The following is a 24986-nucleotide window of genomic DNA, read 5'->3' as shown; positions in this document are numbered from 1 at the left end:
CACGAATATGACTAGAAGTGTGAAGTACGCATTTGAAGGTTTAGATTAAAACTGGGAGTAAAAAGACACAACACTTGGAGCTTGAGACAGAGCTGCAGCTGGTTCTGGCCTGAGCCTTTTCTTTATGTTTTATCCTTTTTTTTTTTTTTTTGGTTGGTTGGGGGGACACTGATAAGAACCTGTACGAGATTGTTTCTTTCCCCTCCCTGCCATGATGTAGGTACCTTGTTTTGTCATTTTATTAGGTTGGTGCAAAAGTAATTGTGGTTTTTGCCATTACTTGTAAAACCCACAATTACTTTTGCACCAACTTAATAAAAATCCCAACCTTTAGCTTGAGTTCTCCCAGGCTCAAGCAGTTTTCTTACCTGAGTCTCCTGAATAGCTGGGACTGTAGGTGTGCCGTACCATGCCTGACTGATTATATTTTTAGTAGAGATGGGGTCTTGCTCTTTTGCACAGGCTGTTCCCTAACTCCTGGCTTCAAGTGATCCTCCTGCTTCAGCCTCCCAAGGTGTTGGGGATTATGGGCATGAACTACTGCACCCAGCCCTTTATACTTAAAACAAAGTTTTTTTTTTTTTTTTTTTTTTTTTTGAGACACAGTCTTGCTCTGTTGCCCAGGCTAGAGTGCAGTGGCACGATCTGGGCTCACCACAGTAGACACCTCCCGGGTTCAAGTGATTCTCCTGCCTTAGCCACCTGAATAGCTGGGATTATAGGCACATGCCACCATGCTAAGCTAATTTTTGTGTTTTTAGCAGAGACAGGATTTCATCATGTTGGCCAGGCTGGTCTTGAACTACTGACCTGGTGATCCGCCAGCCTCAGCCTCCCAAAGTACTGGGGTTACAGGCGTGAGCTGTCGCGTCTGGCCAAAAACTTTTTCCCTTTCTAACTGTAGATTGATAAATCATAGCTGTTAACATATTTATAGGGTACTAGGTGATGTTATGATTCAGGTATACTATATAGAATAATTAAATCAAGTTCATTAACATTCGTCACCACAAATACTTTTTTGTGGGGGGGGAGTTTGAGATTCTCTTTTTATTTATTCATTTATTTATTTTACTTTTTTGAAGCACTGTGGTTTGTAAAATTTGAAATTCTCTTTGTCACTTTGAAATGCACAGTGGCATGAGTATTTACTACATTGAGCATGCTGTGCACAGTATCTTAGAAACCCCTTTTTTCTCCGAATTGAGGCTTTGTCTCCCCTGACCAGCATTCCTCTCACCTCCCAGCAGTCTTACACTTACCTCAGATAGTACCCACTTGATTGCCAAAATTCCATATAAAAAGTTTTGGTGTTTTTTACCTTTGTACTATAGATTATGGAAGTTTCAGCTTTTACACCAAATTAAGCTTGATTGTGTACCTTGGCCGAGCCCAGTAAATACAGCTTGGTGACTGGGATCATGTAGTCATTTGTACCTTTGCTCTGTGTCCTTGCCCACTGTTGTTATAACAGGCAGAGGTAGTTTTTTGGGCTTTACTGTAAATGTCGATGTACTCATCTATGACTTGCCTCTATTGTAAAAACAGATTGTGTTGGCTTCATGTGTACCTGCAGTGATTTGAGTGTCCATTAGGGTGCATAGCCAGACAATGATGTAATCTAATCAGGTGCCAAAGTCTTTACTTATAGTACTTTAAATACGTGATTGTGCTTTTAGAAGGTGATGGTATGGATTTACTGGGTGTTTTGTACTTTACCCAGTAGTCTTTTTGCATTTTTCCGGTGTTGGAATTTTTTTATTGGCTTAGAAACCTTGATACCCCTAGCTTGATCTGTATTAAAATGATTGGTGTTTCTGAAATTGGCTGGTCAGGTTGCCTGTATATAGGTATTCTGTTGGAAGATGCCTCTGAAGACATGGGAATTAGGTTATTTATCAAGTCATGGAAGTTGGTTGTTTCCTAATTATGGGCATTTGTGCAGTTATTTTTGATGATTTTTGTATTCAAAATTTTGTGGATAATTTTTTACTTTACAGTGTGCTAGGCATTGAAGGTAAAAATGGTGAACAAGTCCTCATAGAGATGAATTATCTTCCCATCTCATTACCTTCCATCTCTTCAAACCTGGGTGTTTTAGAAAACATGTGAGGGTGCTTGGAACAACGGGATTGTTGAGATCTACATTAGGAGGGCACAATGAGGTGGCCAGTCCCGGGACTTCCTGATACCAGTAAAAAGGAGAATTCCTTGCCTTTATGTGTCCAAGCTTTGTGATACCACCTGTCTGTCTAATGGAGAGTGCATCTTTAGTTGTGTCTGATACGTGATGTAAGGAGAAAATGCTTTCTTGACTGTTATATAATAGCTATGGTTTCCTCTTATGAGTCTACATCAGCAGGAATTTCATGGTATTTGTATTAGAAATTTATATGGGGCTGGGTGAGGTGGCTCACGCCTGTAATCCTAGCATTTTGGGAGGCTCACTTGAGCCGAAGAGTTTGAGACCAGCCTGGGCAACATATCAAGACCCCAGGTCTAAAAAAAAATCATAATGAGAGGCTAGGGAGCAGATTACTGCTGCTTTTTTTCTCCCCTCTGAAGTGAGTTTTTTGGCTTTTTATTTTTTAAATAAATTGAATGTTCATATAAGAGTGATTTGGGGTAAATCCTTTATTTTCCTCAACTGTAAAACAGATAGTAATAGGATAGCAAAGTACTTGTACAGTGCCAACACAAAAGGTTTGTAAGGGTAGATTTTCATTCCTGCTATTCTCAAATTTTGTGATTAAGCAAGTTCATTTAGATGCTGTTTAGTTGAGAATTTGTGGTTTTGCTGTTTTAGTCCAAAGCAGTCATCGTTCTTAAATGATATTTTTATCATTATGTTGCACTTGCATTCTCTTCACTGGCCTTAATCAGAGCCAGCAGTACTGAAAAGAGAAATCTTGCTATCCAAATGTCACATTGTGCTATACATATTTAAAAAAAAAAAAAAAAAAAACCAGAAATCTGTGACAGGGTTAGGTTATATGACTGTTGATAAAAATTCAGTCCATGGAAGGAAGGATTGGTTAAACATGAAACTACACTATTTCTTTTCCGGTCTTGATTTCTTTTTTGGAGAGGGGGCTTTGGATTCATTTCCTCCAAGAGAGTAGTCTAGTACTATCAACTGCTGAGCTACATCTGATACTACTGATGATTAAAACCAGTTTTCCTCCTCTGCCTTCCATGATGCTGTGCAGTTGGACCCAGTGTTTCAGAAGAGTTTTACTCTAACCATGCCCCTTTCTCACTCTGTCCTTTAATTATGATGTAAATAGAAATTAAATACTTGGGGACAATACCCCCTTTTCAGCTTTAGTGTTCTTTGGGGAGAACTTTTCATCATCCTCATGGATTCCACCCTCATCTGTTTAACTTTCAAAGCATCTCTTTCTGGCTTAGCTTTTTTAGTAGTCTTGTGCCACAGTATGTCTGGATACTGTCAGTTAAATTCTTTCCTTGTGAGGATAGGAAACCTTGGATCTTGATTTCTTCAACCATGCTTGTCAGTAACTTCTCTTTCACCATCAGTACCTTCTCAGTCCCTTTGGACTTAAAGCAGATTTTATTTTTTTATTTCACTTTTTTTTTTTTTATTTTTTTACCAAGTTCTGCTTAATTTTTTCTATAGCCACTGTTACCATGTTTAAAGCTTTGATTATTTGCATATTAGATTCATAAAATGTTAAAGCAAGAAGAAAATTGAGAGTTAATTTACTCCAACTTTCTTATTTTTATTTTTAAGACAGTACTTCACTCTCACTGTCCAGGCTGGAGTGCTATGGCGTAATCTTGGCTCATTGAAACCTCTGCCCCCTGAATAGCTGTGACTAGAGACACGGGCCACTGCATCTGGCCATTTTTTTTTTTTTTGGGACGGAGTTTTGCTCTTATTGCCTAGGCTGGAGTGCAATGGTGCAATCTTGGCTCACTGAAACCTCTGCCTCCCAGGTTCAAGCACTTCTCCTGCCTCTGCCTCCTGAGTAGCTTGAATTACAGGCAGCCGTTACCACACCTGGCTAATTTTTTGTATTTTTTTTTTTTTTTTTTTTTTTTTTTTTAGTAGAGACGGGGTTTCACCTTGTTGGCCAGGCAGGTCTCGAACTGTTGACCTCGGGTGATCCACCCGCCTCGGCCTCCCAAAGTGCTGGATTACAGGTGTGAGCCAGTGTGCCCAGCCTTTTAATTTTTTTTTGTATGTTTTGTAGAGGCGGAGTTTCACCATGTTGCACAAGCTGGCCTTGAACTCCTGAGCTCAAGTGATTGGCCCACCTTAGCCTCCCAAAGTGCTGGGATTACAGGCATGAGCCACTGTTACAGGTGACCTATTTTATTTTATAGATGAAGAAAAGGATACTCAGGTTAAGTGATTTTCCTTAGCTTCTCATTACCTGTGTGACCTGATACTACAGCTCTCTGGTCTCTCAATATTTAATACCTCTTCCTAGTCCAGTCCAACATTCCTCCTTTTTTTTTTTTTTTTTTTTTTTTTGTTGTTGAGACAACGTTTTGTTTGGTAGCCCAGGCTGGAGTGCAATGACGTGACACAGTTCGCTGTAGCCTCTTCTTCCTGGGTTCAAGTGATTCTCCTGCCTCAGCCTCCCAAGCAGCTAAGATTACAGGCTCGTGCCACCACACCCAGCTAATTTTTGTATTTTTAGTAGAGACTGGTTATACCATGTTGGTCAGGCTGGTCTTGGAATTCCTGACCTCATGATCCACCCCTCCTCAGCCTTCCAAAGTGCTGAGATTACAGGCGTGAGCCACTGGGCCCGGCCCATGGATACTATTTATAGTTAAGTGGTAAATTATAAGTACTTTCCTTTCCTAAACAACTTTTAGTTTCCTCTGGAAATGTGTTACTGTGTGTGTGGGTGTGTGTGTGTGTGCACGTGCACACGCGCGTATGGTTTTTTTCTTTGAGTTGGAGTCTCACTCTGTCACCCAGGCTGGAGTACAGTATCGCGATCTTGGCTCAGAGCAACCTCTGCCTCATAGGTTCAAGCCATTCCCCTGCCTCAGCCTTCCGAGTAGCTGGGATTACAGGCATGTGCCACCACACCTGGCTATTTTTGTATTTTTAGTAGAGACGAGGTTTCTGCATGTTGGCCAGGCTCGTCTCGAACTCCTGACCTTAGGTGATCTGCCTGACTCGGCCTCCCAGAGTGCTGGGATTACAGGTGTTAGTTAGCCACTGCACCCAGCCATGTGTGTGTGTGTTTTTAAATGTGCTTATAACTAATGTAGCCTCAGACTTTTAGCCAGTGGCATGTTCACATCTTCCCTCAGCTTTATTCTTTTGAAGGAATCTCTATTTTGGACTGCTGGCTTTCCTATTCTGTGACCCTGGGGGTTCTTTTTGCCTCTTTCCTCCCCATTGGATCTTCTGTTTCTGTGTTCTGTGTTACCTTGTTGCTCTCCTTGGTTTTTGTGGAGCATATATCAGTAGTTTTCTGTGAGAAAAGTGTGTCAGAGGTAGATCTTTTGAGACTGTGTGTCTTTCTCTGTGCTTGTGATTGATATAATTTGACTGGGTATGTGCTTCTGGGTTGGAAATAATTTTCCTTCTATATTAGCCTGCTCAGGGTTGCCATAACAAAATATCATAGGCTAGGTGGCTTAAACAACAGAAATTTATTTTCTCATGTTCTGTAAGCTAGAAGTTCAAGATAAGCTTCTTGCCAATCTGGTTTCTAGTAAGGGGCCTCTTCCTAGTTTATAGACACCATCTCTCCTCACATGTGGTGCAAGTCATACCAGATGACACAGTGTGGGGCACCATAATCCCAAATGCTGAAGTGCCTAACGATCAGAAGCCCTGAAGATCATCACCTCTAAAAACCTGAAAATCACAAAAGATTGAAATCCTGAGTGTTGAAATCCTGAAAGCCGATTGCTGGGGAAAGGTATAGTATGTTTTTGGTTGTGCATAGGATAGTTGGATCATGTTAGACGGAACTCTTACCTTGTTGTCTTTATTTGAAATTAAGGTTTAAAGAGATGTATGTGCGTGTCGGGTTGACAGTAGGTAGACTTGTGGACTCAATTTTAGATGTCTCCATGACTAAGGATTACCTGGAAACCTAGTGAAACACTAGGTTTTGGGTGTGTCTGTCAGAGTGTTTCCAGAGGAGATGGAAAAATTCTCAAACAGCATCTAAATGCACTTGCTTAATCACACAACTTCAGGTATGAACTTCTGCCCTTAAAAACCTTTTGTGCTGGCATTGTACAAGTGCTTTTCCATCCTGTTGTTAGTTATTATCCCTGTTTTATAGTTGATAATAACTCACTCACTAATGCGTGAGTCTTAAGTGGGCTGGGGGGAAGATCTGCCCTCAGTGTTGGCGGGCACCATCCAATCAACCAGGGCCCAGACAGACTCTTCTGCTGCCTTGGATGTGAGAAATCCAGGGCTGCCACCCTTTGGACTCTAGGACATACACCAGCAGCCCCCTGGGACTCAGAGTTAGAGACCACTGGTGTCCCTGGTTCTGAAGCCTTTGGACTTCGACTGAGCCTTGCCACTGGCATCTCGGGGTTTCCAGCTTGCCTGTCATGGGACTTCCCAGCCACCAGGCGTGAGCCACTGGGCCTTCGCATGAGCCCGTTTCCCGCGTAAATCCCCTCTCATATATCTGTATACATGTTCTGTCTTGCTGGAGAAGCTTAATACAAATCTGGTATTGGGGAAGTCAAATATTTCTTCTTACTGTGTTTCTTACAGCACAATGGAACAGATATGGAAAAAGCCTTGCAAAAAGGCTGTGATAAGTGTATGAGGCTACTTAATGGTGAAAGATAAAAATTTTAAAGTTAATTATTATTGGGGTTATGAAAGCAGAAAATTGCTTAATTGCAACAGCTGGTCATAACAGACTTTGAAACAGACAAGCATGTACTTACAAAGTTTGGAGACCACAACTGCTCTTCAAATACAAGTGTAGTGCGTGTTTTGAAGATGATAGAAGTAGTGAAGACAGACAAAAACTACAAGAAATCTCTTCGCCAAATTACTCAGTCATGTAAGACTTCAACCCATTACACATAGTGCCAATTTGCTATGCTATGTATTTAATCTTCACATCATATTCAATACTGGGGGTATAAGTTGTATATATACTTTTTGTTTTATGCATTTTATGCATGTTTGATGCCACAGAAGTACATTTTACAACATTGACTTTGTGTGTAAGCATTGTACATATATATGTGTAAAACTGTTGAAACTTCCTCAGTAAATGAAGAGATGTCCTTTCTGTGTATCTGCATTTGTGAAAGAAAAAATTTCTTGTCTTTCTGAGCAACCGCATATGCAATGTTGATTAATTGTGGTCTCATGAAAACATGTAGGTTGTCTATCATGGTATTTTAGATGACTGCAGTTATAAAGCTGAGTGCATGCAATTACCAACCATAGTTATGTGCATTTTAATGTATGTACAAATGAATGAATGAGACAAGGTCTTGCTTTGTCACCCAGGCGGGAGTGCAGTGGCGTGATCATAACTCTCTGTAACCTCAAACTCCTGGGCTTTAAGCAACCCTCCTGTTGGCAGTAGCATCCTGAGTAGCTAGGACTACAGGTGCGTACTCCCAAGTCCAACTAATTATAAAAAGATTTTTTTGTAAGGGTGGGCTCTCACTACGTTGCCCAGGCTGGTCTTGAAGTGGCCTTAACCATTTCACCCACTGGAGCCTCCCAAAGCTCTGGGATTTCAGGCCAGAGCCACCATGACGGCTGTTATATGCATTTCTGCATTTCACTTTTTGACCTATTTATGAATGTAGTTTGTCTGCTCATAACTGTTAGTCTACCCATGCAACTGCCATTATTAGACCTGAGTTATACCTTTTATCCTTGCAAAAATATGCATGTGATTATTGCCTATTTTATTATGTAAAGTGGCCTATGAAGTATTGTCTTTTTTTTTTTTTTTTTTTTTTATGTTTCTCAAATCCTCCTTTATTTTTTATTTTTTGAGATGGAGTCTCACTTTGTTGCCCAGACTGGAGTAAAGTGGCGTGATCTTGGCTCACTGCAACCTCTGCCTCCCTGCAACCTCTGCCTCCTGGGTTCAACTGATTTCTCCTGCTTCAAGCTCCTCTGTAGCTGGGATTACAGGCGCCCACCACCACACCTGGCTAATTTTTGTATTTTTAGTAGAGACATGGTTTCACCATGTTGGCCAGGCTGGTTTTGAACTCCTCACCTCAGGCGATCCACCTGCCTCAGCCTCCCAAAGTGCTGGCATTACAGGTGTGAGTCACCATGCCTGGCTTGAAATCTCTCTTTAAAAATGTAAATACGTATCTTTGAAACATTTTTTGATGTTTCATTTTGATCTTTTGGTATTGTAATTTTCAGGATTTTAGACTTCAGGGATTTTGATCTTTCAGGCTCAAAAGGAAACAAAACATCTCCCAGGACCAGATGTGGAGTAGATGGGAGTTGGAGAGAAGCTGAAGCCCAGGCCCAGCACTGTTAACTCTGTTAATGAGGTCCCAGCCATTAACAGAGCTGTGTGCAGGTGGGCAGCTGGAGCCAGGTGGGGCTCACTATTTGGTGAAACAAGTAGAAAAATGGGCCAAACTCTGCCAGGTACTGCAGCTTCTCCAGAGCAGCTGGTCTCCTGAGGCAAAAGGACACAAATTTTGTGAGGGCCAGGAACTGGACCAGCCTGCCGGAGGCTTGGTAACTCCATCCAGGACATCCTCGGGGTCTCCACAAGGCAGACACAGTGCAGCACCGCAGGAGACGGCTGGGAAAAACCCAGGAGCTGGAGGGGACGATCCTGAAACAGTGAGAAGAACAGAGAAGAGAAAGAAAAGTCACACCAGTTCAGAAGGGTTTGCAAAACACGTCCAGAATTCTAATGTTCACAAAGTTATCCAGGTCAATAATTAGAATCCACTGCAGATGAACATTCAACATGCGGGATTGTGGTATTCAAGATGGTGTCTTTTGAGATTATTGCCCAAACTCCCTCAAAAGGTCCTTTCCTTGGGTTCCTGTACACGTGGTGTCTCATAAGGACACTAATCCTGTTGAATCAGGGCCCCACCCTTATGACCCCATTAACTGTAATTACTTCCTTTCTCCAAGTGCTGGGAGTTAGGACTTCAACATATGAATGGGAGAGGCGGGCACAGACCTTCAGCCAGAACACATATCTTCAGAATTATTTAGACATTGCCTCATTATCATTTTTTTATTGTAAAATACATATAACAAAATTTACTGTCTTAGCCATTTTAAGTGTACAGTTTAATAGTGTACATTCGTAACACTGTGCAGTCATCACCATCCATCTCCTATTCTGCTTTTTATCTCTGATTTTGTCTATTTTAAGTACCTCCAGTAAGTGGTTATATAGTCTTTTGCCTTTATCAAAAGACATTTTTGTTGTTTTTATGACTGGCTTATTTCACTTGGCATGTCTTTATGGTTCATCCACATTGTAGCCTATATCAAAATATCCTTTTAAAGACTAAATAATATTCCATTGTATGCATATACGGGTTAAGAATCCCTAGTTCTGAAATGCATCAAAATCTTAAACTTTTTGAGTGCCCACTCAGCGCGACAAGTGGAAAATTTCACACCTGGCCTCATACAACACGTAACCTCATGTGACTAGTTACAGTCAAAATATAGACATGCAATACATAGTTTATTTAAAATATTGTGTAAAATTACCTTTAGGATATATGTATAAAGTATACTTGAAACAAAACTGATCATATGTTTAGAATTGAGCCCTATCCCAAAATACCTTATTATGTATTTGAAAATATCAAAAATGCAAAAAAAAAAAAATTGAAATCTTGAAACACTTCTGTTCTTAAGCATTTTGGACAGGGGATACTCCACCTCTGCTATACTTCACTTCCCCATTCATCTGTTGATGGACGCTGGGGTTGCCTCCATGTTTTAGCTGTCGTGACTAATGCTGCCATGAACATGGGTACACAGATATCTTTTTGAGATCCTACCTTCAGTTCTTCTGAGTGTAGAACCAGAAGTGGATTTGCTGGATCACATAGTAATTCTATTTTTAATTTTCGAGGAGTGAGCATACGGTTTTTACAGCTGCTGTGCCATTTCACATTCCCACCAATAGTGCACAAGGGTTCCAGTTTGTCCACATCCTCATTGACACTTCCTGTTTTCCTCCCGCAGTAGCCATCCTAATGGTTGTGAGATGTTACTTCACTTTTCTGTTCTCTGTTCTGAAACTATTCAGGAAATCTGAAACTATTCAGATATTTGATCATAGAAGACCTATGCTCTTCTGTAGCCATCCTAATGGTTATGAGGTGTTACTTCACTTTTCTGTTCTCTGTTCTGAAACTATTTCAAGAAATCTGAAACTATTCAGATATTTGATCGTAGAAGACCTATGCTCTTCTCTGTGCCAGTCATGCAGTTGAACAGTGATGTTCCTTGGTGTGGGTCTATTTTCAGGAAGTTTTTGGGAATTATTTCTCTGATTTCCTCCTGTTTTTTTCTTCTTTCCCCCCCCCCCCCCCCCGCCTTTTTTTTAGAACCCTGTGGCTTGGATGTTGGAAAATGTTGCTAAAATGTTCCATTTTAGGCTTTCAGTTTTTTTCCTGTTTTCTGATTGTTTTTTCCTCTGACTTGGCATTTTTCTACTACTATTGTTGGCATTTGTTTTGCTGCTTTTTATGGTAGAGGCTTTCTGGAGGTATCTGGTAATTCTTGATTTTCATTCATATTTAAAAGTCAGGGATACACAACAGAGTTGGAGCATATGAAATTGTCATTCCTTCCCAGCTTTGTTCACTGTAAAAGGACAGAGGAGATGAGAGCCCCAGTATGTATGAACATACTTTGCTCTCAGACTTCATTTCTGAATTACATCTCCCACTAAAAGGAACCAAGACTACTTGGAAGAGTGGCAAATTTCAAAGCTGAGAACAGAATGTATAAGATGAATCCAGAACGTGTCACATGAGGGAATAAGGAAGTGCATGAAAACTACAAAAAGCACACAGGAGCATGCTAGAAGGGGCTCCCACTGGCCACATGTGGGACAATTTGAACATCAGAATGAATAATGGTGTTAATTGGCTGGGTGGAGTTGCTCACACCTGTCATCCCAGCACTTTGGGAAGCCGAGGCAGATGGATCACTTGAGGTCAGGAGTTTGAGACCAGCCTGGCCAATATAGTGAAATCCCATCTCTACAAAAAATACAAACATTAGGCATGGTGGTGGGTGCCTGTAATCCCAGCTACTCTGGAGGCTGAGGCAGGAGGATCACTTGAGCCCAGGAGGCGGAGGTTGCAGTGAGCTGAGCGTGTATCAGTGCACTCCAGCCTGGGTGACAGAGCGAGACCCTGTCTTCGAAAAACAAAAAAGAAAGAAAGTTAATTAAAAAAATATCAATCTGTGAGTCTATACTGATGACATAAGAAAAGAATAAGTGAGGAGAAGGCAGCGTCCCTTACTGAAGTTTGAATGCCAGGAGCTGTAGTAGAGCCGCAATAACCTCATTTTCATAACTCAGCATCAATTGATTCAGACAAGAATTGCCAGTTGGCACAAAACTGTTGGATGAATGTTCTGAGAACATAGTCTCTAAGTATTCGCCTACAGATTACAAATGAGAATTGTTAAGGAAAATGCTCCCTTTATAGTGAAGAAATCTGGCAAACAGTATTTTAACCAAGTGATTGAAATTATCACCAATAATGGGACAAATTGACATCATCTTGTCTCTTTGTGTGATGGTCCAGGAGAAACAAAGCTTCATTATGTAGTACTACTGCGAGAAAGGCGTAAGCCATATTCTTCAAAGATGTCAGTGAAATGAATGGGAAGAAAACGTTGAACTGTTTCAGATTAGAGGACAGTAAGGAAATAGGACATTAGATGTGATACATGATTCTGAATTGGAGGGAAGGGGGATTTGCCATAGAGGATTGTTCCGTTGTGTCTCAGGACTCCGGCAGCACAGCCACATGGTCTGTTCTCATTTTAAGCAAAAATTTAGATAATTATTCATACTTTTGCAGTGTATATTAAAAAACTACTTAACTGGGAAATTTTTTGTTTTGTTTTGTTTGAGATGACGTCTTGCTCTGTTGCCAGGTTGGAGTGCAGTGGCATGATCTCAGCTCACTGCAACCTCCAACTCCCAGGTTCAAGTGATTCCCCTGCCTCAGCCTCCCGACTAGCTGGGAGTACAGGCTTGCGCCACCACACCCAGCTAATTTTTGTATTTTTAGTAGAGACGGGGTTTCACCATGTCAGCCAGGATGCTCTTGATCTCTTTACCATGTGATCAACCATCCTCCCAAAGTGCTGGGATTACAGGTGTTAGCCACTGCACCTGGCCAAAATATTTTATTTTCAAAGTTAAATATGCTTGTTTTGATTTGCCCCTAGGCTTGTTACTGTTATTTTTGTTGATTGATTTTATTTAACAAATGTTAAACATTGTTTGTATTATTATCTTACTTGAGGGAAAATGTTGAGTTGAGATCACAATGTAGTGTGGGTTTTATGGGGGAAAGACATTAGATGAACAGCATTGTTTTGGAGATGCCTTGTAGACTGCATCCTTGGAGGATTTCTGTTTGTTGGTTGTTGTGAGACGGAGCCTAGCTCTTTTGCCAAGCTGGAGTGCAGTGGTGCGATCTCGACTTGCTGCAACTTCCACTGCCTGGGTTCCAAGCTATTCTCCTGCCTCAGGCTCCCAAGTAGCTGGGACTACAGGTGCCTGCTACGATGCCCAGCTAATTTTTTCTATGTTAGTAGAGATGTGTTTCACCATGTTGGCCAGGCTGGTCTCGATCTCCTGACTTTGTGATCCACCCGCATTGGCCTCCCAAAGTGCAGGGATTACAGGCGTGAGCCACTGCGCCCGGCCGTTTTTTTCCCCCCCTTATTTTTCGGCCCTGTGAGGCTTCACTACTTAGAGGTTTTCTTATTAGTTCAGTGTCCACAGTTTACATCTTTTTCTGCGGTATTAAGCTATATATGAATTGCGTGCCTTGGAAGATAATTTATATTCTTTTCATGTGCAGTATTTGGCTAATTGACATAAGAGACTAAATTTTAGTATAGCTAGAACTTAACGTTCTACTCATGCTTCCTGATAAAACCTATTAAGTGGGCTGCTGGGGGCATTTAAAGGAAGGAAATTTGAAAATTTTAGTATTTTAAAGTATGGTGTCTTTATAGTGGACCCTATGTTATATAAGAATAGAATTGATGTTTTCAGAAGACAAAGGTAAGAATATGTATTTTTCTTCTTCACTCACTGATAGTGCTTTTATGACATCTATATTTACTTCTGTGTTTCTGTTTAGGATAAAAGCTGAAGGAGAGGGATGACAGTGCCTTTTTTCTTATGTTCATATAGAAAAATTTTAATCAAGTAGAACTTTTAAATTCCTTGGGGTATATAGTTCTTTGTGACCCAAGACCCTGACCCAGCATGCTTTAATGGCAGCTATCATCATACCAAAAGAGAACATATGTGATTGTCTGCTTTTTTTTTTTTTTTCTTTTCTTTTACAGGAGAGCTTGTTTCTTATCCATATCCCACATTATTTCTGCTAATCTACTAATGCAGTAACTTGGAGGAAAATTGTTACCAGGATAACCTGTAATGGGCAAGGAGCCACAAAGAAGAAAACGTTTCTTTTAATTTTTAAACTTGGTTTGAAAGGTAAGACATGGTTAGTAAGAGTTTCCTTCAATTAATTACATCAAGGAAAGCTGTGGTTCTATTATGAGACCGTGGAGTCTTAGCAAACCAAGTGGAGATCAGTCTCTGAGGCTAGGTGCAATATGGTACTGTGGGATTTTTAGGAAGTTAAATAACAGCCTCTTTAGTCTGCTTTGGTCTGTCTTCAAATCTGCAGAACTCAAAGGATTCTAAGTTTGCAGGGGTTATTGAGAGGGGCACCAAAGAGCAGGCAGACCTAGGAAGCTGAAGTAGTAGCACGCAGAAAAAGACTTGCAACCCAGGCCGCTGCTTCCAGGTTACCGGGCTCTCTGTGTGTATTTTTGTTTTAAACCAGCAAAAGGATGTTTGGCTTCTGGTCAGCCACTGTCTCTTTCTGAGTCCAAATCTCCATCACTTTAAAACTGTTTGTTAAAGATTAGAGGTGGAATTTGCATATTTGGCTTTTGGCTCAGTTGGCACTTAGTAGGAAGTGGCAGAAGTGACAGAGTAGGTCCTTTTGGGGACATGCAAACATACTTAATAAAATTTCACTTGTCCGCATTGTATCTCTAAAAGGCAGACAGAAACCATTTAATGGTCTACCTTTCTGAAATAGTGCTAGCTCTAAGACTTTAAGTCACATTTTACTTGGCTTTCTTTTTATCCTAATGAACGGTTATTTACCAGGGCATATTGGTTCTACTCTTGACTCTTGCAACTGTCTTTTTCTTTTTGTTTTCGCTGCTGCAAAGCTAGGTCAGGCTTTGTTGCCTGGGGAGATCCTATGGTTGTTTTGCTGTGAGGGGTCTCTGCTTCTAACCACCAGGTGGATGTTTCCTCAGCATCTAAAATACTGCTTTGCATATGATGTCCCCTCAGCCCCAGACCCTCAAGAACAGTCCTACTCAACCCTTGCAGGTTCCCCTTGCACTTAAACAGTGAGGTCCAGTTCTTGCCCCTGATATTTAGATTCTTGTACACAACGTCCACATTCTTCTGCATGAATCCCATGTGGAGAATTCTCTGCAAGTATTCATTCCCCTTGTCGCTCCTTGTCTCATAGAGTCTTTCTTTCTTTCTTTCTTTTTTTTTTTTTTGAGATGGGTTCTCACTCTGTCACCCAGGCTGGAGTGTAGTTGTGTGATCTTGGCTCACTGTGGCCTCCACCTCCTGGGGTCAGGCGATTCTCCTGTCTCAGCCTCCTGAGTAGCTGGGATTACAGGTGCACACCACCATGCCCTTCTGATTTTTGTATTTTTGGAGAGATGGGATCTCACCATATTGGCCAAGCTGATCTTAAACTCCTGGCTGCAAGTAATCCACCCACTTCAGCCTCCCCAAGTGCTAGTATTACAGGCGTGAGCCTCTGCGCCCAGCCTCATAGAATTTTATTATTGTTCTTTGTATTTGAATTCACATCTTCTGGGGCTCAGCTTTCTTCCTCCCTTTTTTGTCAAACCACCTCGGATTGTTCACTTCCTTTGTGATCCCTCTTTTGTGAACTCTCAGAGTATCTCATTAAATTATTTTAGAATTATTTTTTTCTCTTTTTACTACATTGTAAGTATGTTGTGAGGAGGCAGATTTAACTTCTTTGTTTCTTTGGTACTTTTAACAAAATACAGGTATCATTAATTGTTTGGTGGTAGGAGCTAAAATGTCAGAGACATTTCTCAGGATAATATTTTTGAGACTTTCTCCCTCTCTCCCTCCTCGTTGTTTATTTTGTTTTTCTTTGCTGGTTGAGAGTCTTAGCTTTGGCAGCTCCTGGAACAATTTCTTAACTTTAGTTATTCCTCCTCCTCCTCCTTTTACACATCTCTGCTCATCAGCATGCTGTCCCACGCTAGAGGGAACTCTTCTCTTAGGAAGTTACTCAGAAGTCTCCAGGAGTCCTGGAATCAATTCTGGGTGGTTCTGAGGGTTCCTGGAGAGGAACAGCACTGCAGGCATAGGGCACTTCGGAACAGAGGCAGGCAAACAAAGCACTTGTTGCAAAGGGCAAGGTAAGAAATATCTTAGGTTTTGTGGGCCAAGAGGCAAGGATTTTTTGAAGGTGTTTATATACCAAGAGACAAATTTTCACAGGTTTTGTTATTGTTGAGATTCAAAATGTAATAACTGAATTCAGTTTTCTGTAATACAGCTCTCTCTACTAATGAGAAGACTGGAATTCTTTTTCTAGGGCGATAATATTTCACCTAATTGGTCTTTAGAGTTACTCTCTCATGAAAATCTATTGCAAATATACATCTAATCTGCTAATACTGATCTGCAGCAAAGTTTTATGTTTTTCATCTTTGGAAATGTCTTTTAACACAGGTAGGTACTCCCACATTCTCTGTCATTCCCCAAGCAGATTACTTCAGTTGAGTATATTCATTATTTGGAAGGCATATGTAGAATTCTCTTGTATTCTTTTCTTGAGACTTACCTTTTAGCATGTTATTACATAGTAAATTAATAATTTCCGAGTCTAGTTTGGGCGAAAGCTCCTTAATTGCACAACTAAATGGATTTTGAAATAGGGAAATTTCCTTTGCCTTGACATCAAGGTCTGCAAAATGCTATGTTTCAGCTCAGAAAACATGTGCACTGCAAATTTGTATGGGAATGGAGATCTCATCTATAGGAAGTGTATGAAGCAGGTTGACCTTCCTTATCAACCAAATAAAGTTGTTTAAATGACATTAATGTAGTATATGATTCACATGTCAGCACTGTTTTCCTTGTAATTTTAGGTTGAATTCAAGAACACTGAGACTTCAGTTAAGGCAAATTTCCACAGCTATCCAGTGTTCAGTAATTGTCATCCACAACTGTTCTCCTTGTTCTGAAAAATTTCAGTCTTTGCTCTGTGCTCAAAAAAATCACAATAAAACTTTACCAGTGCAAGCCAGGATGGTTAAGTCCATGAGTGAATGAAGTTTACTGTTGGTGCTACCGGTTCAGTAACATGTGATGGATTTAAAAGTCTCCAAATGCCTGCTGGCGAAATAAAAGAATAACTGTAAGCTTTAAACTCCTTAAATTTTTACAAGTTTTCTAAGTTTGTTGAACTAAGCCTTTTCCTGTTCTGTACACAACCACAGTCAATTGTAGCATGTCCTATCAGATGCTACTTTAGGTTGCCTTTTCTCAACGTCTTTGAAAATATTCTGCCTATAGTTCTTTCATGAAGGCTGTTCATGGAGGCTAAAAAGTCAGAGGTATATCACAAGGTTTATAGCAAAAAATAATAAATTGTTCCCTTTTTCTCATCTCCAAATTATTCACTTGAGATTGCTACCTTCATCTTATTTCTACGTTTCTAAATAATTTGCCTATATGTTAGCTGCTTCTAATCTACTTGGCTTCTAACTATGAAGAGGAGGTTTTAGTTCTTAGATGGATAGCTCCTTCCCCCCTTCATTTTGCAACATAGCTATAACTTTTAGATAAAGTCAGTATTAAGGGTATGTATATTTTGGTTATTCTTTAAATCCCTGACAAAATTTGCAAAATTCTTTTCAGTGTGGTCAGATACATCTGGCAGTCAGCTGTGTCTCCTTGGACTCACTTTTTCCAAAACCCTCTGCCTCATGCCGTCCTCTATACTGATTACACTTCACCTTCCCCGTGGCTGCTGGTGTTTCTCCTCACCTTTCTTCTGGGAGTTGTCTGTCTCTCAGTGACTTGGATTTCTGATTTCATGTATTATTGTCATGTTTTGGTGAAGAACATTCTCCAGTAGCTTCCTGAGAAAGTGTGAATAGATCTGTCAGACCTTCCATGTCTGAAAGTGTTTTCTAGAATTGATACTGAGTTGTGTCCTTTTTTGTGCTGTTTTTATGAGCCCCCCACCCCTGAAGGTTTAGATATATCATCTCTGCTACCGTAGAACTACATACCTTGGAGGATTTGTTGCACCACTCATTGCGATGGCCTGTGCAGGCCCTAAGGAGAGCCACATTGGTTAAGCTCTGGGAAAATGGCTTTCTTCTATTTCCTATCCACCCCTCCAACCTTTTTTGGTCTTTTCATGAAGTTGTTGGCTGTTGTTTCCTTTTTTTCTCCTTTGTCCTTTATTGTGTTGTGTTACTAGAGTTTCCAGAGCAGTGGAGAATGCGTGGGGTTCAACCCACTGAGCATCTGGAAGGTTGCATAATCTTCTATTTTCTTACTGGAGCTCCATTTCAGCTCAAATGTAGCTGTGTATTGTGCCTTTTATATCCAATGGACTTTGAGAAGAGATTTATAAAACAGCATGTTAATCATTTGGTACAACCTTCCTCTCCAGAACAGGAACTGCTTTTGTTCTTACAGAAAATCATTCAGGCTTTGCCAGGGCACCTCCAGTTGAGGAGCCTCGCATGCGGCACAGCCCTCGTGTTTAGCAAGTTCTGCTCCTACTGCTTGTGGGTAATTTGCACTTTTCACTTACTGGTTCTTATTTCATCCTTGAGTACAATACAAGACAGTCTTCTCTTCTATGCTTTTTAAGATATTCAAAGGGAGTTACTTTATGGCCCCAAGTAGTGAGCCTTTCTGCTGCCCTGGTCATCTCTTTGGATGCCGTATGGTTGCCAGACTCTTCGTTTTCCTTCAGAACAGGATATGCTCTTTCCTGCTGTGACGTTACATGCTTAGGGCAGGCCACAGTGGGATTAGTTTCTCCTCTGGTCCTAGACATGATTTATCTATTACTATATTCTGACATTTCTTTGCTTATTAGTCATACCATACTGTTAGAACTTTATATTGGACTTATAATCAACTGATATCTTAGGACTTTTTTGTTTCTTTTCTTCAGCAGTTTTCTTCTTTCTGTCTTTCTCCCCATTTTCTTTTTCAGTTTTTGTCTGAAAAGGACTTTATATTCATTGATATGCAATAAATTTTTCTTGATTCATCATGCCAAACAATGACTGCTGACTTACCCAGCAATAGCTCTTCCTCCTAGCTTTGTGTTTTCTGTGCATTTTGACAAGCCTGTGGCATCCTGCGAGTCCATGTCATAGGAGCCCCTGGCCACAAGAGCTGAGCTTGTCCAGATCCACCAGCAGCGCTGTTCAGGCTGAATGCCTAACTACCTTGTCTGCGAAGTGATTGTCCACCCTGTGCCCGGAGGTGCATGCTTCCCCTTCATGAACTTGTCCTGAGAGCCTTTGGCATGTGAGGCTGACCTGCTGTTGCTGCCTTATGCAAGCTGAGGACACACACACCTGGCGCAGGCTGGGGTTGTGCTCTTGATGACTGCTGCTTTGACTAGGAAGAGTGCACACTTTGAAGCTAGTCAGGCCTGGGTTTGTGTCCCAATTCTGCTAGCATGTTCACTAGCTCTGGTCTTCAGTAGGTCATTTGACCTCTCCGAATTTTAGTTTTTCCATCTGCAAAACCTTGAAGGTATGAAGCATCTAAAAGCATGAAGCCCAGAGTCTGGCAGTATGGTAGGCACCTAATAATTAATTGGTAGCTGCTGTTAATAATTATGTTTCCACTTTTATATAAAGTTGCAGTGTCCAGACAGTTAATGTAATTGTGGAATAATTAGGAGAGATTGAAGGTTGTTTTTCCTAAGGACATATAAAGACCAATTTTTGCTGGACTTTCATTCCTGAGCAGTCTCAGTAGTCTAGAATCTACTTTAACTTTTCTTGCACATTAGGTTGCATACTGTGAAACATTTACAAAAGAAAGAACTTCCTGAAGGTTAACAGTTTATTACTCCTAATCTGAGGCTGTTGAGATAGCCTTGAATACTTAAGGGTTATATACAGTTTGATTGAAGTTTGCTAGGGAAGGAAAATTGAAAATAATAGCTAAAGCTTTTAAAAATTGGCTTTTAAAAGATTTTTTTGTGACCAAGTTGCCAGGTCTGTCTTTCATTATAGAACTGGTTAAACTGCAAAATAAATTTGATAGCTCATTTCTTAATCTGAAGACTGCTTCTTATTGACCATTTGCCAAAAGCATCTCAGTGTGCTCCTGAATTTCTACTTGATTAGGAAAGGCCATTTTCTTTGGGTACCTTGTCTGTAAGATATATGAATAATAAATTACCGTTGTCACTTGCCTTAAGTTGGGTTAGTCATAAATGGCACATAACCGGGTTTCACCTAATGGAAACTTTGTCTTGGATTTTCCATGTCTTCCCTTCACCACACGTTAGTATAGAATTCCCTTTCTAGCCGGGCAGTTTCACCATTCTTTATTTGCTTAGGACCACCTCATGTCTCTTCAGTTTTGGAGAGTTAGAAACTTTTTGTGTTGTTGCAAATAGCCATGCCAGTCATAACCATGTTTCCTATTCTCTTCTCGTTACCCAGTGCTTCCTTTCTGATGTTTGACTCATATTTGTTCGCTTTTGGAATCCTACCCAGTTTCAGAGATTCCAAGAATCTTGGACATTTCAGATAGAATTTACTGATTTGACTTTGACTTAAACATTTTTTAAAATTTTGAGACAGGGTCTTACTGTGTCAACCAGGCTGGAGTGCAGTGGCATGATCTCTGCTTCCCAGGCTCAAGTGATCATCCCACCTCAGCCTTCTGAGTAGCTAGGACTACAGGTGTGCACCACCATGCTCAGCTAATTTTTTGTACTTTTTGTGGTGGAACAAGATCTCCCTTTGTTGTCTAGGCTGGTCTTGAACTTCTGGACTAAAGCGACTCACCCACTGCCACTCTGCTAAAGTGCTGAGATTACAGATGTGAGCCACTGCGCCCGGCTAATGTTGACATTTATGATACTGTCTTACCTGTATTCACACACTCTCACCTCCAGCATGCACATGTACATCTGGATCCAGCTGGGTGGTGTTCCTTGCCTTTCCCCTGTTCCTTTGATCTTTTAAGAAGACTTCTGGCAAAAACCCAGCTACCGTTGTGCCATTCTCATTACTTGCCTTTCCCCACACAAACTCTCAGTTGCATTTTAACAAAACTTATTCTTAGTATAAATAACTCATGCTTTGCATATACTTTGACTGAAGTTTTTGAAATTGTAGAAAATAGGCACAGAATTCAAGTACGTTCCTGTACATTCAAGTTTTCGTACTGATAATTTGTAGAGGAACACATTACTGTACTTGCTTTAATTTGAACTAGTTGACAAAAGTAAGGCTGGATTTTGTGGTTGGTGGTTGACTATTTAAATATAAAAGCGAAGTGAATGTTAAGATGTTAATCCTGTATTGCTCTTAGCATCCTAGTGGTATATGTGGAGTTAGTATGGGGTATATACAGGCATTTGCCTACTGAGGGTTGTGTATTAACCAGAATTCTAAAGGCAAGTATAAATTTGTATCATTTGATACCAAAGTACAGGTCCAGAATGAAGAAAAAGTGGAAATTAGACTTTGAGCAGGCAGAATGATGGTGACGTTAGAGAGGTAATGGTCATTTAGTATGAAATCTCTTAGCGGACACCTTGGTTTTTAATGTAGAGGCCATTGCAGAGCATCATCTTCTGCTCCGGTGGGTCCCTCTTCAGTAGGCTTGCTCCTTTCCAGTCTGTCTTTCACAGTGTTGACAGTTAGGCATTCATACTCCAGTGTCTGTCTTAGCACGGTGGACAATGCCTACAATGCCCCACCTCAGGTATCTTACCTTCATTCTCTTCCTTTCCTGTCCCACATTTAAGTCATATTCACACTTGGCCAGACCCAAAAGAGGTTTGTCCTCTTCCTTCTCTCTTCACCTCTGTAAGAAATACAAACCCTGTTAAGAGTGTACTAACCACGGCGTCCAGGTCATTTCCATGTCACTTCCCCTGTCGGCTTCTGTTCAGAATTGTTTCTATATGCTATTAAAATACTTTGTTTAATCTCTGCTCTAGAGTTTTTTTTTTTTTTTGAGACGGAGTTTTGCTCTTGTTGCCCATGTTGGAGTTCAATGATGTGATCTTGGCTCACTTCCACCTCCACCTCCACCTCCTGGGTTCAAGCGATTCTCCTGCCTCAGCATCCCCAAGTAGCTGGGATTACAAACATGTGCCGCTACACCTGGCTAATTTTGTATTTTCAGTAGAGACAGGGTTTCTCCATGTTAGTCAGTCTGGTCTCGAACTCCCAACCTCAGGTGATCTGCCCACCTCAGCCTCCCAAAGTGCTGGGGTTACAGGCATGGGCCACTGTGCCCAGCCTCTCTACTGCAGATATTTTAATGCACACTTGCCTCAGTTAAAACTCATTGGTTGTGTCCACTTCTGCAGCATGCCTGCATGGTGCTGTGCATTCACACACAGCCCTTTGTGGTCTGGCCTTGTGTTGCCAACTTAATCCTACCACATTCCCAAAGGCTCCTCCTTCTTGCCCTCAGAGCCTTCTCCCTGCTGTGACTCATGAAGCTACTGGTTCTTCCTGTCCACTGCTTTCAGGCAGTCGTTTCCTGGCCTGGAATGTGTTATTCCGCTCCATTCATCACCTGCTAAATGCTCCCTATATTTTGAGGCTCTGCTTAGGTCATACAATATCATTTTTGGCCAGGCTGTCTTCCCTGTGGAACAAGGTTGAAATTTTTGCCTTCCTTTCTCTGTTCTCAATTTTATTGTATTTTTCAAGGCTGTAGGGATCATCTATCATATTACTACTATATTTCTTAGCACAATTCATGTTAATACTTTAATACCTATTGATTAATATAGCATATTAAATGGATTTGATTCCTTTATTCTCAAAGAAAAGCTTAAAGTATCAAAGCAGTTTCGAGCTAAAACTGGAAAAGATTCTGGAATACCTGGGTGGTAGAAAGCTGATTGCTTTTGACACCTTTGGAAGAAGCAGTTGCAGAGATACAATAAAACTGGGTTTGCATTTGTATTGCTGTCTTCTCTAAAGAAATACACTGTCTAATAGACACTCTCATATTTGATTTAATTTGTTGGGAGTGGGGATACTGTACCTTTATGAAATTGATGCTTTACTAAGACTGGAGACACAGCTACTGTGCGAACTTTCTGTGTTCTGTAGTCGTTTTTCCTTAGTAGTTGGTGAGAGCCGCTTTCAAAGACCAGCTGCTTTTACTTCTTTGTGTTCCATGTTTCTGCCTCCGCTTGTGAATGTTTCCCTGGGCATTGAGCTTTGCTGTCAGGGGAAGGAGTTTATCATTAACTTACACACTAAGAGATAACCTCCATGGGAGTGACTCTGCATTCTCCTATTAATAGACACTTTCCTCCCTGGCCCCGTCTTAGTGCCATGCCGCTTTCAGCATGCCTGAAGCAATCACCAAACCCTCCTGGAGCCCAACACTTTCACATTTGGATCTTGTCAGGCACTGCTGAACTAAGCTTCCTGCATGCGTGAATCCAAGCAGAGAAGGAAGTCCTCGGCCTCCAGGTGTCTGGACACTGCATAAGTAGATGAGCCAGTGTGAACAGCCTTGCTGCAGCTTGATTGTTGAGTACATCCTGTTCCCCATCCTGCTTATAAACTCGGCCAGAGGTTCAGTGTAAATGCATCTGCTGCTTATGGAATAATCAGGGGATGCAATGAGGTCTGTTTCCTAGAGGATGAGTGAGAATTCTAGTTTTTTCCACACTAATCAGATATCATTGTTTCTCAACATTTTTGAGTGACCTAGGCATTGTTCTTTCTTCTGAAAATATATTTTGAGTTTGCTTATATTGAAATCAATTCTAAGAGACGTGGCTGTTTTTAAATTTTGCTTGTTAAGTCTAAACCAGTAATGACCCAGCTGTGCCTCTCCATGCAAGATCTAGCTCTTTGCATTATTTCAAGATGAAGGATTTGAAAACTTTGTTATTGGTATAAATGTTTCTAGATATTAGAGGCTACAAAATATTTCTAGTGTTGTTGTGATCTACTTTTTTGAGTTGAAGAATGTCTGGCCAAGTTGTTACATTTCATGATTTCTCCTGTATATTTATATTTTAAAAGAGAAGAAAAACATGGCTTATAACCTCTTTGTACCTACCCCACATTGGCTCCTGTGTGGAAAACATTGTTAGTGATTGTAGCTCTGGAAGGAGTTGGGAGACCATTTCAGTGCTGAGAAAGACTTTGAATCATAATTGTAGCAATAATGTCATTAGAGTGGGGCTGTCTAGTACAGCAGCCACTGGCCACGTGGGACTCTCGAGCATCTGAAATGTGACTGGTCCAAATTGAGAGGTACTGTGACTGTAAAATACACACTGGATTTGGAACACTTAGTACCAAAAGAAATAATTTAGCCCTGTTGGATATAATGTATTAAAGATACTTCTGAATTTAATATTATCCGTTGTTTTTCTCTTACTTTTTTGATGTGGCTACTAGAAATTTTTTTTTTTTTTTTTTTTTTTTTGAGACGGTGTCTTCTACTAGAAAATTTAATGTGTGGCTCATAAGTTTATTATTTCTGTTAGGTCTGAGTTGGATGATAGAGCTCGTGTTCTGGTAGTTTTAATAGTGGTGAGAGAGGGGAGTGCTGAAGGGAGACTTGGTTGTATCGGAATTTCAACTTGGGCAGTTTGTGCTTGGATGCTTTTGCATAAGATCATGTGAAATTTGTATGTCAAATGTTTTCTTCATATATATATAATATTAAAAGTCAGTAACACATTTTGTTGTCTTAAAGTCTTTCCCATGTGTTTTCTTGGACAGAAGCAGCTGCTTCTCCTATTTTTGTTCTGTTTATGCTCCATATGTTTAGGTAGCTACAGCTACTACTAGAAATATCTTAATGTGTGTTTATTGCCAGTCTGGCATGATACCAGATATTCACTTCAGTGTTGCTATCTTGATGATTCCAATGGGGCCAGTTATTAAGTGTTATAGACATAGCTGGTTTCATGGATGTGTGACCTGTGCAATCTCACAGGGCTCGGAAACACTTGTATTCATTTCTGTGCGTATAAAAGTTTGGGAAGCTTTAAAGCTGTTTGGGCTCTGTCTTCAAATGCATCATAATCTTTGAATATTTTTTGGAATCTCTGAACATTTTGTCCTGGGCTCAGCTAGTTCTGGGCATAGTTATTTCACAGTTGATAGTGTACAGATTACTGTACTTGGATACAAAGTTGCCAAATTTAAGCAGAGTGAGTTCATATGAATAGAAGATTTTGACTTTGAAATTCATTAAAGATCTTACTTGTCATCCCCACAGTCAGCTGCTCATTTGTGGGTAGGATCACCAGTAGTTTCTCTCTTCAGAGTTCTAATAGTTTATCTTTTGTCATGTTTATGGTATATGGTATGGTATGTTCTGCCTCTGTCTTGAGTGAAAACCCATCAATATCAGCTTTTTCAGAGGGAGTTTCAAAATAAATAACACAGTAATGTTTGCACT

The 24986-nt window shown here is 40.6% G+C and overlaps 1 protein-coding gene across 33 annotated transcripts in view; it reads left to right on the top strand.

The window, feature by feature from the left end:
* PPP6R3 (protein phosphatase 6 regulatory subunit 3) overlaps positions 1-24986 on the top strand; it is a 149086-nt gene that overhangs the window by 37337 nt on the left and 86763 nt on the right. For 31 of the 33 annotated variants that reach the window (XR_004270249.1, XM_032282559.1, XM_032282586.1 and 28 more), the window contains one exon: positions 13562-13712. The exons of 1 other annotated variant lie outside the window; for it this stretch is intronic. The gene's annotated coding sequence lies outside the window, so the exon portion shown is untranslated. Of the gene's footprint in view, positions 1-13561; positions 13713-16453; positions 16723-24986 lie in introns of all 33 variants that reach the window. One more of the 33 variants, XM_032282558.1, reaches the window with a different exon arrangement.

The sequence above is a fragment of the Sapajus apella genome, unplaced genomic scaffold (genome assembly GCF_009761245.1).
Source record: "Sapajus apella isolate SASKATOON/1434 unplaced genomic scaffold, GSC_monkey_1.0 scaffold14, whole genome shotgun sequence".
Classification (NCBI taxonomy): Eukaryota; Metazoa; Chordata; class Mammalia; order Primates; family Cebidae; genus Sapajus; species Sapajus apella.
Note: the sequence above shows the minus strand (reverse complement) of the source record. Positions and strands in the feature narration are given on the sequence as shown.